General features: G+C 37.6%; 1 protein-coding gene across 1 annotated transcript in view; it reads left to right on the forward strand.

Moving 5' to 3' along the window:
- Nucleotides 1-12,548, forward strand: part of RAPGEF4 (Rap guanine nucleotide exchange factor 4) — a 139,521-nt gene that overhangs the window by 52,565 nt on the left and 74,408 nt on the right. The window lies entirely within an intron of this gene.

A 12,548-nucleotide genomic window follows, 5' to 3' on the forward strand; every position in this document is an offset into this window, starting at 1 on the left:
CAGTGCTGCTGAGTTTTTTCCATACAGGAGGATTCTCAGCTATTTTTTTCTGCTGCCTTTGTAAGACTTGCACTAGTTCTTTCTATAGTGCCAGATGTTGTACATAAAGTAGGAAATTATATACTCTTCTCTTGCTTGTTGAGCAGAGAAAAGAATCTACTTTTAAGACCTAGCAGGGAGAGGTTGCTAGAAATGCCAAGTTTAAAGAGAGAGATCAAGTATAGGAGATGAGAAAGCAAGACAAAACTCACTTGAATGAGAAAATGAATGCAAAATCTCAACAGAAACACATTTGATGTGCTGACATTAAAGGGATTGTACTGAATATATAATCATTGTGGATATATGCAGGGGGTTTTGTATTGTACAATAATCAAATGAGTGGTTCTTTGTATACTGATGGGAATCTCGGGAGAGCTCTAATAATCTAGATTTAAAGGCATACCAGCCCAGTTATGGACAGTGGTATTTGTCTGTTCCTGAAGGGATGCAATGTCAGAATAACACTATGTGTATGTGATCCTTAATCTATGTATCTTGAAGCATTTTACAAATACTAAGCACTTAATTCAGTAGCATTCTGCTGGACTGTGTTCACAAGCATGATGATACACTAAAAACAGAGAAAAGTTGAAAAGCCCCTTGTGGATAACCCTAGTGCCCTCCTGGCCATGCCTGGAGTGCTGTTCTTTTTTTTTTTTTTTGCCCTACATTTTTTTTCCTGTCGGGTACTGAGGAGCAGTTGTTTGGCTACTATGCTGCTTAATAGCCAAGTATCTTGTGCTGCTGTTCCAGTGTCTGCACACTCAACTCTGACACCTGTCCATGCAGGAGAAGAGTATGGACTGGGAGGTGTGGCAAGGGGCCACCACTAAAACTGGCCTTTAGATGCTATAGCTACAGAGGTTTGACCATTCTGCTGCAAAGCATGAGAGGAGAACAGTAAAGGAAGACATCAATCCTACTAATTCTCATTAGTAAGCAAAGCCTAACTTGTGGCACTGAGAATTATAGTTTTAAGGGGATGCATCTTTTATCTTTCAGAAATTTCTAAAACATACTGATAAATTCAGAGTTGATTTGGGTCAAGCTCTTAGTAGCATTTTCTAATAGAGACAGAACCACTTTAGGAGTTCTTTGTATGCATGTGTGTCACTGTTCTTTTTACTGTTTAGGGGCTATAGTAAGAGAGCTAGATAAAACAGCTCTGTGAAAGTTGGAGAAAAGGCAATCAAATTGTCTACTGGGACTGCTGCTCCAACAAAGAGTGTCAGTTGAGTACAAAGTCTTGTCACTTTTGGCTTTCATCTTCTGGTAGCTTGAAACAGCTTTACTGGCCACCATCATCCTTCTGCTACTAGTATACACTCTGAAAATGTCTCCTGAATTACATCTCTATTGCTGTAGCTAACCTGATATATGAGCACTATTTTCCTGTGTATTTATCTAGTACTGCTGTGTGCTTTGAGTAAATAATATTCCTTGTAATACATCATTTCCAATTGTTACAGAACAAGAGCTGCCAGGGCTCATGAGAAGCAGGTGTTGGGGCTTCCCCAGCCCTGCCTGATGTGTTTGATAATGTTTGTTCATCCTTTAAATAAGCAAATGAAACATGATTCCATAAAGTCTGAGCAGGAAACACAAATATATATAAGAAGTGAACAATTCAAAGCAGTGGACTAGAACAATATTTTACTTCCAAAATTGATGATGTATTACTGTATGCCCTGACCTCATAAAATCTATCCATCTAGTGGTTGGTTGAGATTTCAGTATGCTAATGAAATTTTTTTTAGCCATGTACAAGGGGAAACCCAGAAGAAATGGCTGTTTGCTCCATTGGAGTGGAAACATAAAAGTTCAGAAAATTATGTCAGTTCCTAGTAAGTTGTCTATTGAATAGATAACTTTTAAAACCAAATGTAAGTTTTAGAATACACTTCTAAAAGCCAGATCTTTCAGAATGACAACCTAAATGCCACGAATTTTTCACTCAGAACATCTTCTAGCAATTTGACAGAAGTTGTCTTAGTGCGAGAATCAGCTTTACTCATTGCCCCTCTGATGGGGAACATGCTTCCTAAATTTCCTTGGAGAACTGCTGTGTTGTTACACTCATAGTATGTGGCTAACTTTAAAGGTCTGTTAGTGAGTCTTCAGCAACCCCTTTTTTCTTTCTCTTACAGGTGATTGTTTACAACCATCCTCATCATCATCATAATAATTTGTGTAGTCCTATGTAAACTTAACAGCTGTGTCTCTTTGAATCTGGTTATATCTAGTTAAAACTCTGTCTGGGACAGGGTTGGCTCCATTTTTTTTATTAGTTGCATCCCTTTGTGGTGGTACAGCTTCAGTGCAAGAGTGTAATAAATAGATGGGAAAGAGTTTCCCAAGGCATTTTTGTTTCAGCCTTTGGATGTCTGTCCTACAGTGAATGCCAAAGCTGTGAACTTCTTGTTCTCAGTTACCTCATGCTCTGATGTAATCATACTTGCTTTATGTGAAGAAAAATCTCTGGTAAAATGTTCTCATCTTGAGTTTAACTAAATTGTGCCATTCTGCATCTTTTGTCCTGGGTCATTTGCCTGTTTCCATCTTGCTCCTAGCTGCACTCTTGACATTTCTGTTTGGGAGGAGGGAGACAGGACCTGACCTTTTATTTTGTGTGTAGAACTTAGCAAAGCTGGACCCCCAGTTAAGCTGATTTCAGGACTCTATTGACAAAAGAGGAGACTGATGAAATGATATTCTCTGTACACGCTCTTTTTCTGGAAAGATTATTATTCCATTCAGTTCTGTAGTTTACCCTTCCTTATCTTGTGTCTCTGCTTTTCTGGTGTTCTTGTTTCATTTTTCTTTTTCGGTCATGTGCTCAGCTTTAAAATTTCCTTAGTATTTTTTTCAATTAAGAAATTTTACAGTGCATCTTCATTACTGTGCCCTACTGCATATCTCAAGGGCTGCTCTAATCTTGATGAGGAATAACATGACAGAATGTAGGTAGGTAGGATGAAAACTGATAATGAGGAATGAAGATCAAGGTTGCCATTTTTTTGTGGTTATATATTGTACTGTGAAGGAAATACCCCTTCAGAAAATAAAATAAATAGAAAACAAAAGCAGATAACACAAATCTTTAATAAAATATTTAAATAGTTTTATTTACTTAATACTTACAATACTTAAATATTTAATAAAATATTTACTTTTTATGTATGCATATATATGCTTTTTAATACAAAATTCCTCCCCACACAGAAGTGTCAGCTAGTAAAACTAGGCTATATACTTGATGGCCAACTCAATTGGAAAAAATCCATAATGTGAGTAATTTTTAAATGGTGACCAGAAGAATTTGGTTTTTTTTTTTTTTGCACAGCTAAATTATTCTATGAGAATGTTTCATCATTTCTTTAACCAAGTCACTCTTTAGAATCACAGAGCAGTTTGGACTCTGCCTAGTGTTTACTGTTTTAATCCTTTAAAACTCCCATATTATATTTTCTTCTAATTTTGCTTTATTATTTGCATCCCAGAGTGACATAATATAATATATTGCAAACATTTAGCATGCCTTACTATGGAAAATAGAGATTAAGCTTATGATTTGGTAATTGATTTGGTAATTGTTGATTTGTGTGCTGTTCATCTCAATCTGCATAATCTTTAAACCTAAACTATCTCAACACCAGCCAAATATAAGGAGCCAATCTTCTGCCTATGGTGGAATTGTATACCTGTTTCTAAGACATCAACAGCTAGGACAAGAACACACAGTCTTAAGCTGCACCAGGGGATGTTTAGGTTGGACATTAGGAAGAAATTCTTCCGAAGAAAAGGTTATTGAGCACTGGAACAGGCTGCCCAGAGAAGTGATGGAGTCACTCTCCCTAGAGGTATTTAAGGAAAGGTTGGTGTAGTGCTTAGTGCCATGGTCTGGTTGACAAGGTGATGTTTGGTCATAGGTTGGGCTTGAAGATCTCAAAGGTCTTTTCCCACCCAGTTGTCTCTGTCACTCTGTGCATTGCTTCTTCAGTGGCAAAAGGAGAGAGGAGGGAGTTTGTTTATTAGACACATCTGTAAGCTACGTCACATTCTTTTTTTTTTTTTTTTGGTCCTCTTTTTCATAGTGTGCCCTCTTCCTTGAAGGAGTTCCTTCATTCCCTGTGACAACTCCAGTGGGTTGAAGGAGTCTATTTAGGCTATATGTTGCACTCCCCTCCTGCCCTCTGCCCATTCTCACTCCTTTCCTTCTTATTTCTTGTTACTTTTTCTTTCTTTTCTAACATTTTACTTCCAGTGGGACTTTCTTACTCCTTTCCCATCCCTGTGTGCCTCCATTCCTCACTGTCCCCTCTTGGTATGAGGTTTGAAAATGTTTCTAGGGCTAAGCTGAAGGGAATACTGTTACTTTACTTTTTGCCTAAGGAAAAAGTTATACAACAAACAGTCTCAGCAGGACTCCAGGTCAGAGCTGCAGCGCTCGCAGCAAAATAAATTGTCTGTGTTTTGAGGAAATCACTTGCACTGACCTCAGTCTGTAGGAAAAACTGCCCCATCCAAATAAGGCTGTTGCATTGCAGTTTGTTAAAGCAGATTACTTAATCCTTATGTTATGGCACAGCTGAACCACTGTTACTAATGTTTGCACTTCAGTTTGATAAAAGTCGGTCATTCCCATCCAATGCATTTTGAGATCTTCAGAAAAGATGTTGTTGTACAAAAAGAGGTTATGTTTAACAGGCTGTTAAGAGGTCTTTTGTAGGGAACTTACAGAGAGCCATGAGATGCTGGACTGTAAGTGTGGATGTAAAACAATGTAACTAAACACTGTATTACAAAATAGCTGAAACATTATTGTGAGCTCCTGCATTTATTATAATACAGCGTGCATGAAGGGGACTCCAGATTTGAGTACCTTGACCCTTGAGAGGTATTTGCTGACAGTGTAATTCCAGTAGTGCCACTGCAAGGACTGCTGGGTTAATTGGAGGCCCACGTATTTTGGGTTCCTGTTAGGTGGTATCAGTCTGATTGTGAGTGATTTTGTGTCAGAATACAATGCTGTTCACAGGAAGAAATCACCTGTGTTCAATCATACTTCCTGAAATATAATTGTTTACTTTGTCTTTACATTTTTCCCTCTTATTTTCTATTGTACTTGCTTTGATTTCTCTGCAGTATTCCTGAGTGAGCTGCACAAACTGTTTTTAAAGCATCTCATATAGTAATCACAGTAATATTTTAAAAGCTTTGAAGAAAGATGAATGTTATAAGGCAAACTTTGTTTACTTATTTGCACTTATTAAATATCCTCGTTATTGTTACCCACAATTGAATAGAAACAATCAGCTTGGAGAATTGTCCATGAAAAGGAAGGCTTTGATATTAGATGAGTATTGGAGGTTGATGTGTGCTTGTTTCTGTGAGAAGCAAAAGCAGTGTTAGATTGACCCCACCAAACTACTTAAGAGGTTTATATTGATTGTAGAGGAATTAATATTTAACCCAGAGTTTCCTTCCAGATGAAAACAAATTTCTAGATGAACATACTTCTGTGTTCAGAGGTTAGAAATATGAAAAGCAGAGTCACAGATCAGCTCACCAGCTTTTTCTGTATTTGTTTGAAATCTCCTTTTAAAAATATATGTAATGGGAGGGAAGAAAAGAAACTGTTTATAACCATGAATAAAGCCACTGCTGTGCACAGTGTCATCATAAGGCCAATGTGTCATTTAAGTTGCACTTAAAACCTATTTTTAAGACTTAGCTAGTGCAGAGTCCTTGTAGTGACCTTACAGAATTTTACTACAGAGGAGTGTGACTTCAGCCCACTGTCAGAGCATAGCCTGTAGGAGGGGGTTTCCAGTTTTTCTCTATCTCAGCAGCACACACCTAGTCTCCCATCAATTTTTTCAGATGAAGTCTGTTTCCTTACATTCATGCAAAGATATGTAGGTCACATGTATCAGGCCTTCCGTGTTTTCAAGGTGGCGCTCTCAGGGTGGAAGAACAACTTGGTTTAGAGGTTCTTGCTGACTTCCAGCTTACTAAGTACACACAATCCTTGCTTTTTACTTGCTTTGGAGGCTAAGATATGTTATCAGAAGATGCTTATGTTCCCACAATTACAGAATTTACCATTCTGTCAAAGCACTTTCCACATCTCTCTTTGAGAGATGAACTTTTGTCTCAGCTGAAGCTCTGCTCCAGAAAAATGCTGAAGATCAGTTAGTGGTGCACACAATATAGAAGAAAAACTGCAGAAGGCAGCCTGTAGCTGCCCAGGTGAGGAACTGAACAAAATCAGCATCATCCTGTATTTGTGAGTCTCCTGTTACCTGTCCTGCAACCTGTCTTCTACCTGGGACGTTAGGAAATTGTTCTTCCTCTTGTGCATGACCCAAGAGATGATTCTAGACGTGCCTTCATCTTCTAAGTCCTGTTAATGGAAGTTTAAAGTTTGGCTGTAGTGGTAAGAAAAACTATGTTACAACAGCACATTTTTCTTAGTTGTTCTGCTCTTTGTTTTTGAGATCTATCTGCTGGCTTTGCCAATAGTGATGCAGGTTTACAATTCTTAGTGTTGCAGAACTGTTTGAAGAGGAATGAGGTTCTGTTCTGGCACTGCAATGTTCAGCAAATTCCAGCTTAGGTGTGATTTGATGATTCTCTCCTACATGTGATAATGGAAGAGGAAGAAAGGAGAGCACATCTTTATTTTATGATCTTATATTGAGTTTGAAGCACTGTTGGTGACATTATTATTTGATTTTAAAGATATTACAGTGAAAAAGTAAATATGGAAATGTATAAAGCTCTATTTCAGCCACTTTCAAAAACTTGAACTTGATGTTAAAAGCAGTTAAGTTTTTTTTCCTGTGAATACATTATCTACTCTGTTTTCACAATGAGGTAAAATAAAACACATAAATCAGATGAACTCTTTGTTCTTAATTTGGTTTTTTTGTCCTCTTCTAAGTGTATGCAATCTTTCCCACCCCTCCCAGCCAAGTCCTGTCACCACCCAAGTGCATTTCCTGAGTGGATTTCTCTTGGAGACAGAACTGGAGAGCTGTATGATGGCATTTCTATATTTAAATTAGATGGAGCAGAATAGGCTGTGTAATTTGCCTAATCAGTGCTCATGCTCTGATTTCCTTAGATGAAATTTTTTGCAGTGCATTCTTATCTTTGGCTTTCTATCTGGTAGCCAAGTCTGCTATTTGGCATGATTTCAGAGTTGGGTGCATTTTTCTTCTTGATGAAATATCAAGGGGATGCTATGATAAAGCAAATTCTACACACAGCTTTTAAAGTATGATAAATTGATTTAGGTGGAAATGTGACAGGAAAATACATGTCTCCAAAATAGAGATGGTGTAAATAAAGTGTAGTTGATTAGAGCTGTGCAGAAACATTGTGAAGATGGTAAATAGGTAAATAAATGGAAAAGATGCAGATTCATCTCCTGTTACATAAACTGTACCTATTCTGGGATCAGGATTCAGCAATTTTGGTACAGGCATTTCCTGGATTTATTTTATCTGAACATGACTAAATAGTGCTTCACTTCTGCTATTTCAGACCTTGTCTATCACATTTTAATGACTTGATAGACTGACGTATACAAAACAATCTATTTCTCTTCAGTAAGTTGTGGTGAGATCTTCACTTGGCTCATTTTCTATTTTTCCACAAAATAAAACACATTTTTGCTATTGTAGCATTATGTTTTCCTAATAAGTATTAATACTTTCCTTCAGAAATACCTCAGTTCTGTTCTCTTACCTGTGCTGTTGATGACAGCAAATGTTTATATTCTGTTAATGACAAAGGCAGATATTTAGCACTTGTCAGAATACTTGGTGTTCTAGAGTGAAGCACCAGCTTCAAACAGTGATTTTTTTATCTAGTATTAAACAGCCGTGGGTTAGGTCCTTTTTGTGATAGCCAGTTAAGTGTCATTGACCTCAAATGTATGGAAGTTTTCTGATTGAGCTTGCTTAGAAGTAATACACTTGGTAATTTGCAAACATACTAAGAAGTCAGAATGAGGCCAGTCTGCTGGGGGACTCAGCACATACTATAGGGCAAAAGCAAGGGTGCTGTTTGTTTTCCCCTTTGTAACAAGACTGGGATGAAAAACAACCATCAGTGTGATAATCAGGCTGGGGTGGGTTTTTTTGTGAAAATCTGTAAGAACATTAGGCACTTGTTTGTTGGATATCACAACAGATAGCAGGCAGATGACCTGAGATTTTACCCATCAGTTCAGTGAAGACCAGAGTATGAACTCTAAAGGCAAAAGTCTGGATTTTTCAATCTCCATTAGATTTGATGAGTGAAAAGAAGGCCCAACAATCTTCATGGGCTCTTTCTTTCAGGGGCTTCTCTCCTTATTGTTCTGGAGAAAAGAGAAGAAGCAGTGCACCACAGGAGTGGCATGCTCTTGTGAGTAATGCTTATGAGGGATGTGGTTCACTGCCAACTTAGAGGAAGAATAGAGTTGTACTGAGAGCATCAGTGATCAATTATTTATTGTCAAAAGAAAACAGAGAAGCTGGCTCACATTGTCAAGCTCCAGCATACATTCCCCAAGAGAAACCATTGCAGAAGTATTGACAGCTAGTACAGGAGTTTTGCAGACCTCAGGCAATAGTCACAATAAGAGCATCTGATGAAATAATTACACAAGGTTTTGAAAAATGCATGGAAAGGTCACCTTGATGTTTGGCTTAGGACTTCTATATCTGAAATGAATTATTTTGTGTTACTCCCAAGTTTGCAAGTGAGGCAGGCTTTGCTTTGTCACCTTCTCTGTTCAGACTTAGGGGCAGGCAGAAAAGGATGAAGTAGAAATGGTAAAAAGGACACTGTGTTTGAGATTGTGAATAGAGGAGAAAGAAGGAAAAAGAATGATTATGTATTGAGCCAAGCACCTCTTGAGGTCTACAAAACTGTCCCCAGTGTTCCAAGACACTTAATTCCTAGTATCTGGCCACAGATTCCTTGGATCTGTAGATTCACTACGGTACGGGGAAGCATCAGAAGCCTGAGCTCTGCGTGCTCCAGACCATCACTGCCTGGGTCCTTACTGCACAGCCCTTACTGGCCAACTGCAGAACTGCTGCCCTCGGGGGAGTGTTTGCTGTAGAACCTGTGCTGATGAAATCTTTATACCCAGAGGCCTTCCCTTCATCAGTCCTGTGTCTTTCCTGTTAGCGTGCCTGGGGTTTTGCTACTCAGGGAACATGGACAACAAAGGCTCATCGATATTCTTTGCATGTACCTGGCTTATTCTGGAATGTTTGTAAACAGGTATTAGCTCTTCACTATTAGCAGCAGAAGAGAAGGGACTCACCACAAAGACAAAAGACATATTTTTTATATCTGGTGTATGCTAGAAGTGTTTTTCAGGAATTTAGGGATAACTTGCATCACTGTTATAGTAATTGCCTTTCTAAACATATGCATATAAAAATATACCTAATTATGTTCACTGGGTTGAAGAAAACCTATTGTACTCATGAAAGCCTATGAGACAAACTGCAGCTAACTACAAATAAAGCCTTAATTTGAGCATGCAAAGAAATACACTGAGAAACCTGACAGCAAGTGGCCTTAGAAATCATTCCCTCACAGCACCTTCCCAGCAGGGCAAGTGTGTGATTCTGTTTCTTCCTTTTCTTCTCTCCCCAACTGTTTCTTGTCACCAGTCTTCTTTGCTTTAGGCCATAGCAGTGGCTGAAAAGGTCAAAACGTGTAAATTTTCACCACTGCATGAGTATGAGGCAGTCAGCAACTGGAAAAAAAATACTGTCTTTATTATTCATGCTGTCAGATTAGATGTAGGAATTGTCTGTTATTTTAGCTGTTGCATGATAGAGTTTATAAATTGGCAAAAATCTGAAGACAGAGTGAATAGGTCATTGAATGTAGCTTTAAAAACTGCTGTCATGTTGGATTTACAAAATTTGAACACTTCTGGTAATAAACAAGCGTATGATCATTTGATAATTGTTCCTGTCTTTCATAAGGAAAGCCCTTCCAGACTTCATACTACCTGTGGAATATATTTTCAAAAGCCTTTTGTAAGTATCTTGTCTGTTAATCTTCAGGATGATTTTAAATGCCACCTATGAATATAATTTAATTTCCTGAATTTTATTTTCATTTACAGACAGTATGGTAACAAGATAGGTCTCATTATCTCAGCTTTCATTGCTCTCATGCCTGGAACTTTATTATTCCATCTGATACTGGCAAATCTTTATGCAATTACTTAGGTCTGTCTTTGCACGCTTAGGTTTCCCAGCAAACAGTGTTTCCCTGAGTCCTCGAAATAAGTTTCCCTTGACATTTAATTTGGCTGATGTGGTGGCACAAGTTTAGGCATAAATTATACCTTTTATGTCAGCCCACACCCACTGAGATATCCTCATGAGAGACCATGTGTAGGCAGTTGTATCAGCCCTCCCTCCAGAGATACCCAGATATAGAAGAGAGTTTCATGTGTGCGGAGGTGCCCTGGAGGAGTATGAACGACTGAGCTTTCTGAGGGCATGCCTTAAATTATTTCTTCTTCTGGTAATGCTGCTTGAGCTCCTTCCCAGGCAGCACTGCTCACAGGGTTTGCTCTATCATAAATGGACTGATCCCAGGGCAGGGTGGGACCCTCCTGCAGGAGGTGACAGAGGGGACATCCTTGGGAGTGATACCAAATTCCTGCGTTATATATCAGGACTCTGTGCTTTTGTTCCTGGTGACCTTTGGTGCCCTGAGCATGAGTTGTGCCTGAATGGGATTAGTTCCCTCCTATAAAGTTATGTATCTAATTCTGCCTTACTCTACCTGTAGTTTTTTTCTGAAGATGGGCCCTCATATCTTTTGGAAATTGTAAGCTGTGTTCTATATGTTGTCTCATGAGATGAATAATCAGGAAAAATATTAGAGAATTAGTCAGAAAAAAAAAGGCCATGCAGTGTATGGTGGCTGTGGATGTGATATAGGAAATAAAAGAAAATAATTACTCTCTTCCCACAGTTTAGGATCCTTATAGAAGTGGCTTAAATGTGGACTAGTAATGTATTTCTGGGAAAATGCTATTTTGGGAAAAATAGAAAAAAAAATTAATATCAGCTAAATGATGATGAAGAAGAAGAGAAAAACTTATACTATTTGTTTTTATCTTGTCCCAAATGAAACATTCCAATTTTACATCTATAAATTACATTTCAAGACCAAATTCAGTAGAAGGTAGAACAAAACATTTATCTACTATTTTAATAAAATGTTATTTCAAACTCTTGGGAAACACTTTTGGTTTTGTTTTTTTTTCCTTTTGACTAATGAAAATTACTTTTCCCCTTGGTTTATGTGTGTGATTTACAAATTGAACTGAGAAAATAATTATTTCTTATGTTCTTCCTCTCATTGAGTTCAGGCATGGGACTGGATGCAGAATAGGGGAACTGAATGGTTTGAGAAAGAAAATAGGAGAGTTTATCCTCAAGTGAAATTGCATTTATTTTGTGTGACTGACCAGGGATGTAGCATAGATTTGCTTTTACAAGTGTTCAGCTGGATTATGGGTGAGATTTAAATAATATGTTACTAAGCTTTAGGATGTAATAGCTTGTCTAAAAATAGGATTGGATTATTAAGATTAATGTAATCTTTGTAGCTTTTGTTATTATTTAGAATGCAAGACATTCTAAATAGTCTTTAGTGCTAGAATTGATGATATTTTCATTTCCATTTCCAAGAAAAATAAATATATGAAGGATAATTCAAGAATTGTTAAAATCCAACAGGCAACATTTTAAAAGTGAATACATCCAAACAGCTCCATAGAGCAAAGGAAAAAACTTTTAAATTAAAATTGCACTACTGCACTAAAATTGCACTGTCTCAATTATTGTGTGTGCTTAGTTGAAACCTGCATGGATTTCAGCTGGTCTGTTGTTCATGTTGAGCTCCCTGCACACCCAAAGGACTGTATGAGGAATTTTATTTACACTGAATATCAGAATCCCTATTGCACAAGAATATGTTTCTTAATCATTGAATGATTTGTATTAGTTAAAAGGACAATTTCTTTCCTTTGGTGTTATTTTTGTTGCTACTGTGAGTTTCTTAAGCCTTAGACAGAGCTTTGAACTTTACTGACCATGTCATCAGCATTCACTGAAGAAAAATACCAGTTGCTGACATCAGTTACAATTATGTAGCTTATGGTGTTATAAGGAATGTTATTTTTACAGTTACAAAGTTTCATCTGCTAATACAGTTTTTGTATGAGGATATACATAATATGAGGTGTGGGGTCTGTGTGTTTCATAGCCTTGTAGTTTCTGAATACCAAACTTAGTGTCTTGGGTTTAAATGTTTAGAGTTTTCATTCTACATCCTTATGTTTCAAATCTGACACCAAAACTGATGTTGTACAGGATTTTTATGAATCCTTAGCTCATCTCCATTCCTATAATAAAGTAGCTTTCTAGCTTGGATTCAGATAAGCAGTGTAATTTCAAATCACA

This window comes from Serinus canaria, chromosome 7 (assembly GCF_022539315.1).
Source record: "Serinus canaria isolate serCan28SL12 chromosome 7, serCan2020, whole genome shotgun sequence".
NCBI classification, from domain to species: Eukaryota; Metazoa; Chordata; class Aves; order Passeriformes; family Fringillidae; genus Serinus; species Serinus canaria.